Below are 7362 nucleotides of genomic sequence, written 5' to 3'. Positions count from 1 at the left end.
CAAGCAACAGGTCAACATAGACCATTATACTATAGGAAAACATTATAATAATAACACATTCCTGGCATCACTGCAGGGGAGAATGACAAGAATCTGACCGTGCAAGATGCTGTTGTCCATGGATGTGGTCTTGTGGTATGACACTCGCTTTCGGATCGGAAGGTACTTGGTTCGAGTATTTCTCGGCGCATAGATGAGTCTTTGGTAAAGGCTCTTTACTCACATTCTCTCACCATACTCAGGTGTAAAATAGTTACCTGGCGTTAACAGCGTTGCTCTATTCGAAAAAAAATGGTATTATCGGCTAACAGTCGTCATGTCTCGTTCTACATGTTAAGCTTTTCTGATGGCCAGGGACCCTTTGTAAAGCGCTTTGAGCACGTTTAGTAGATATTGTGCTATATAAAAGCTCAAGTTATTTTTGGCTTTTAAAAAAGTAGATATCTTACACCGCTGCCTTCTTGACATTTCAACAATTCGTAGTTTCCAAGGGAAAAAAGAAACATTCACTTTAGAAATACATAAGTTGCACTCAGCATGGTCCAAAATGCTCCAAAGTCCAGGATATAAGTTCAGAGGAACTAAACTTTCCTTTTCCTCAAGATTTATTGAGCGAATGCAGTTCTTCAGCTGGAGCCAAGACTTCGTATTTCTATGAATATTTCGTAGTACGAAGCAGGAAGAGTAGCATTAGGTTTAAAACCTAATACATATCATGGCGGGGGGGGGGGGGGGGGGGGGCGAAATGGCCGAGTGGTTAAGGCATTGCACTGAGACCCGGAAGATAGTAGTAGAGCCCCACTTCAGGCACTTTCGTTTTTTTCCTTGAGCAAGATTATTAATCCCTAGTTTGCTCACTTGGACAACATGGGTGATTCCTGTTGACATCAGACAACTTGTTTGCTGAATTATCTATATTCCTTCATATCGTATGATTTGGTGGCGGATGGGCATAATAATGATATTATGATAATACATAGCATGCAGTTTAATAATGCACGACGGCATGGAGACATAATAAATGCAAGATGAGACATAAGATGCTGCTGCTAATGGAATCCGAGAGAAAACGGGTAGGGAGTGGGTTCAAACCTTATAGAAAATATATACAATAGATAGAACGAAGTTGGCGTCACTCAGGTCTTTATTATTGCTTTTTGCCATCCGCGAGTAATTCTCACTAAACAGTATTAACCAGAATACAGATAGAACGAAGATGACGTCACTCAAGCCTTTGTTGTTGTACTTTTCCATTCGCCTTTATGAGTAATTCTCACTAAACTGCATTAACCAGACCATAAACGTTCAAGGTTAAACATAGTTTTGTGTGTTGGACCGTTATATCTCCGGATGGCAATGTTGTGAGCTTCTTTGACAAGCGCATCTATCAATAAACGTTCAAGGTGACGGAAAGTTTTGTGTGTTGGTCCGTTATTCTTCCGGATGGCAATGTAGTGAGCTTCTTAGCCAAGTGCATACTATCTATAAATAGTGTGCGCTTGGCTAAGAAGCTCACAACATTGCCATACAGAAATACAACGGACCAACACACAAAACTATGTGTAACCTTACACTTTTATAGCCTGGTTGATACAGTTTAGTGAGAATAACTCATAAACGCGGATGGCAAAAAACAATAACAAAGGCCTGAGTGACGTCAACTTCATTCTGTCTATATCCATATTATGCAGCTGTCGAATGGATGAAAATGTCTCTAAAATAGGATAAATTAACACGAAGATTATTTATACTATAGCGCATGTTTAGGGATTTGCCATGCCCAATGCTCATCTCTATGATATCTCTTTATACCCTCAGCATGCCATTAGGTACCATATTCCCATTTCATACAGTATCAATCGCCTGTTAGGCGTCCTTTGCGTACATGCTTGCAAAATCCCATAAAGCCTATTGTCAGATTGCTCTCCTTTCAACTGGACGCCAATGTAAAAACAGTGAAATTCCCGTGCAAAGCTCAAGATCCAGCTATCCAATCATTGCTGTATAGAAGGGGTTTTGAGAAAAGAATAACAAATTAATTCGATAGCATCAGGAACAGATTTTGATTCCTTTGCAGGTTTCAGAAAAGCGTCTTACACGTCGACTACATATTTCTTATATTAAGCGCTTCGAGCTATGGTTAAGAGACGTGACAAGGCCCTAAAAATATGTATTCTTCTTCTTCTTCTTCTCCTCCTCCTTCTTCTTCTTCTTCTTCTTCTTCTTCTTCTTCTTCTTCTTCTTCTTCTTCTTCTTCTTCTTCTTCTTCTTCTTCTTCTTCTTCTTCTTCTTCTTCTTCTCCTTCTTCTTCTTCTTCTTACTATTATTAATCAATATTTTTTCAATTAGTTTAAAACTAAAATTATTGGTTTGCGCTTTAAATAATGTCAGGTCATAATTCTGATCGTCATAACACTCCCTACCTTGATTAAAATAAGTTAAAATTTCTCAATTTGGAAAATAGTTAAATCATAATAGAGTGGTCTAGGTCATTCCTCCACGCATTAGATTGAAATCTGAAATGGAACCCTGATTATGCTGGAAATAGAACTTAAATTGCTGCCAATTCAATAACTGTTTGACTGAAGACAAAAATATGCACACTGTTAAAACACTTTTTAAAAATTTTGACTAGAAAATTGTTCACGTTGAAAATATTATTTTTTTCAAAAAAGAGCTTTTATATGGCACCCATTTTATATCCATCAAATCTGCTCATTGTGTTTTACCATGAGTCCCTACCTACAGCAACACTTAAATGAAGAAGGATGTCTACCAGGTGACTGGTACTGTATGAGATTGAATAATAGTCAAAAATGATCTGTTGAAACAATGCGAAGCGCATTGAGCATGGTAGATCCGTGGAATATACATGGTTATAATCATTAAAAATTTTTTTTTACTTTGTACATCTGTAGATTAAGATTATCCTCAGATTGTCAAACAGTATTAAAGTTTATAATCCTCCAGAAATCCTTTGATGACTCAATTTTAAGACCTTGTATGTAGAGGTTTGTGGCAATTTTTGACTTACTTGACCTATTCCGTTAACCTACTCTGCAGCACAGGGCTTCCAATCAACAGATCTCCACCTCGGACGGTTTTTGAGGTCATAATTTGTAGAAGTTGATAGTCTCCAGTTTACTGTCCAAGTACGCCGATTTGTAGTTGATGGGCAACATCATCACCTGGGACGGTCTTAGGCCACCCTCTTGATGGTCTTGATAGTAAGTCTCCAAAGGACAACACCAGATAGTCTTCAAAGGAGACCACCAGACAGTCTCCAAAGATCGTTGGTAGCAGCTTCTAATGGTGCTCACACTATTATGTTCTGACGATCGACCAAATCAGCAAATTCTTCACCGCACTCGTGCACAATCGCAAACACACCGTTCAACGAGATTCTCTGCGGTTTCGGGTTCCATTCCACATCGGGTACATGTTGGACAGGCGGAAAGTCCCCACTGATGAAGCGATTTTGCCGTGAGGCAAGTCCTCGACCGAAGCCGATTCGCTACTACCCAGTGTCTCCTCTTGCTGGTGGAGAAGATGACGGGGGACTTGCTCAAGGCCACACGAGGTGGGTCACAAATAATAATAATAATAATAATAATAATAATAATAATAATAATAATGATAATAATAATAATAATAATAATAATAATAATAATAATAATAATAATAATAATGATAATAATAATAATAATAATAATAATAATAATAATAATAATAATAATAATAATAATAATAATAATAATAATAATAATAATAATGTTAGATCTTTATTCTCCATAAATATGGCAATTTGTCATTTAGTTACACTTATTATAACGTTATATGATAACTATAACATTGAACAGATATTTCACTCCTACTTATTCTCTCCTCTCTCTCTCTCTCTCTCTCTCTCTCTCACTCTCTCTCTCTCTCTCTTCCTCTCTTCCTCTCTTTCTTTCACGCGTGCGATATACACAACATAAACATATTTATGTCGTTTTCAATTTGTTACAATTGTGGAAATTAAAGTTAATTTTTTTTTCTGGCTAAAATTGTAAAATGCTGTTTTGTCTGTTGTGTACCAGAATGGCTGAAGATCAATTGACCAGATTGGTTCAATGGCTAAATGGCTGTCTCCACCTACACGATGGTTGAAGTGGCCACTCAATCATTTGATTTGAAGATAACTTTAAAAAAAACAATTCATAGAGTTAGATTATGTAATGGCATTTTTCGTTTAACATATAACTCGGAATTCCTGTCCTTTTCCCTTCCTCAATAATTATTATTTTTTTCACTTTCAATACTCTTCTATCTCATAATTTCATCATCTCTCATCATTCATCATACACATCATACATCAATCAAAACTATTTATCACGTCATGCATCATCTATCGTCATCAGTCACATTTTCATCATCACGCATATAATTTCGTAATCTCATCATCGTATAAAATTCATCATCATCATTACGCATTCCTCATCATAACATAGGTCATCAATAATTCATAATCATTCATCATCGTCATCATCATGTATCATAATCATCACATCATCAATAATCATCTCATTTCATCAGCATCATCTACATCATCATCACAACCCCCTCCTCCTCTCCTCCTCCCCTCATCCATCAACTCTCACATTATCATCATATTTATTCATCCATTACCCCTCTCAGTTTATTTATGTATATCATTTGCTGAATTAAAGGCATAGCCGTCTTTGGTGATTCGTCAATTGGATCGCTTGCAAAATTTGTATAATTCGGCTATTTTGTCTTGTGTGGTGCCTGATAACCATTGGTAGAGCATGTATGCTTCAAACGAAAGGAACAGATGATCCGGTTGCATGAGATTTTTTTCTGAATCTCGATGCCCACACAGCATGTTTGGTACCCGGTGTTAGATTTGGCGGAAAGTACAATTGCGATAGACTAATCTCTCATCCAAAAGATGAAGCTTGATATGCCGTTTAAGAGCCTAGAAACCCGGATGAACTCGTATGCTCTGAAAGAGACTATTATGAGGTTTTGGTTGGCACTCGTTTTCGGATCGGAAAGTCCTGGGTTCGAGTCTCGCTCGGCGCATAGTTGAGTTCTTGGAAAAGGCTCTTTACTCACATTCTCTCACCGTACTGAGGTGAAAAATGAGTACCTGACCGTTAACAGCGTTGTCTCTATCCGAAAAAAAATGTAATATCGCCTAACAGGCGTCAGGTCTCATTCTAGCTTGCGAGTATGTGTTATTGCACGATAAAAATATAACGAGTTTAATAAATTCAAAGACATGAAAGAATACGTTTATTCTCCTCCTCCAAGTAAGTTTATTAGATATTTTGTTACCAAATTGTATAATGATCGTACTTCTATTCGTCATAATTTGTATCTTTCGCCTTCTGATTGAATGACAATTTGACCCAAAACTAAAAGCGTTGGATTTGTATTCATGCGTACCAAATGAATATTTATCAGCCAATCAGCTGTCTTTTACACCTTATTTTACACCAATAAAATGTGCGTAAATATTCTGCAATCGTGCAATAAAAATTTAAAGCATTATTCAGCGATTACGTATTTACTAAGAAATGATGGGGTTTTCAAATGAGAGGGTTGCAATAATTATTTATCATGTATGATTATATTAAAGATAAATCTCGACCATAGTCAGGAAAGATAACTTCTGTTTCTTTACTGGCGAGGCATCTGCTGTACCAAATGAGTAACTAACCCCCCCTCACTCCTCCCCCCACACCCCCCACCACCATTTTTCATCCATTCCCTCTTGCCCTGTTTTTAAATTCTAGTAGGGTGACGTCATTTCCGGTCTTTCAAAATTATAATACATGCAGGTCTGGGAGTGTTGGATTGGATTTCCAGAATGGACTTTTTTAATTCCGTATTTTTTGGTGTCAAGTTGACATTGAGTATGAGGTTGTTATTGATATTTCAACAAAATTGGTAACAAGAAATGAACAAGTTAATTAATTTTGAACTGTAAATAACATGAAATCATCTTAATGTCCGTACAACTGTGACTAACCGTCTCCATTCGGTGTTATGTGCGTCTGAGTAAATTAGATGAAGACAATTGTATCTACTCGTCCCGTTATGTGGTCTAGTGATACGACACTCGCCTTCGGGTCGTAAGATCTAGCGTTCGAATCTTGCTCTAAGTGGAGCAAAGTTGAGTCCTTGGAAAAGAGGGATATGTGGTCTTGTGGTATGACACTCGCTTTCGGATCGGAAGGTCCTGGATTCGAGCCTCGCTCGGCGCATAGTTGAGTCATTGGAAAAGGCTCTTTACTCACATTCTCTCACCGTACTGAGGTGAAAAATGAGTACCTGACCGTTAACAGCGTTGTCTCTATCCGAAAAAAAATGTAATATCGCCTAACAGGCGTCAGGTCTCATTCTAGCTTGCGAGTATGTGTTATTGCACGATAAAAATATAACGAGTTTAATAAATTCAAAGACATGAAAGAATACGTTTATTCTCCTCCTCCAAGTAAGTTTATTAGATATTTTGTTACCAAATTGTATAATGATCGTACTTCTATTCGTCATAATTTGTATCTTTCGCCTTCTGATTGAATGACAATTTGACCCAAAACTAAAAGCGTTGGATTTGTATTCATGCGTACCAAATGAATATTTATCAGCCAATCAGCTGTCTTTTACACCTTATTTTACACCAATAAAATGTGCGTAAATATTCTGCAATCGTGCAATAAAAATTCAAAGCATTATTCAGCGATTACGTATTTACTAAGAAATGATGGGGTTTTCAAATGAGAGGGTTGCAATAATTATTTATCATGTATGATTATATTAAAGATAAATCTCGACCATAGTCAGGAAAGATAACTTCTGTTTCTTTACTGGCGAGGCATCTGCTGTACCAAATGAGTAACTAACCCCCCCTCACTCTCTCCCCCCACACCCCCCACCACCATTTTTCATCCATTCCCTCTTGCCCTGTTTTTAAATTCTAGTAGGGTGACGTCATTTCCGGTCTTTCAAAATTATAATACATGCAGGTCTGGGAGTGTTGGATTGGATTTCCAGAATGGACTTTTTTAATTCCGTATTTTTTGGTGTCAAGTTGACATTGAGTATGAGGTTGTTATTGATATTTCAACAAAATTGGTAACAAGAAATGAACAAGTTAATTAATTTTGAACTGTAAATAACATGAAATCATCTTAATGTCCGTACAACTGTGACTAACCGTCTCCATTCGGTGTTATGTGCGTCTGAGTAAATTAGATGAAGACAATTGTATCTACTCGTCCCGTTATGTGGTCTAGTGATACGACACTCGCCTTCGGGTCGTAAGATCTAGCGTTCGAATCTTGCTCTAAG

The sequence above is a fragment of the Berghia stephanieae genome, chromosome 10, assembly GCF_034508935.2.
Source record: "Berghia stephanieae isolate SIO BIC M18660-M18661 chromosome 10, UCSD_Bste_1.3, whole genome shotgun sequence".
NCBI classification, from domain to species: domain Eukaryota; kingdom Metazoa; phylum Mollusca; class Gastropoda; order Nudibranchia; family Aeolidiidae; genus Berghia; species Berghia stephanieae.
This window is presented reverse-complemented; position numbering follows the sequence as displayed.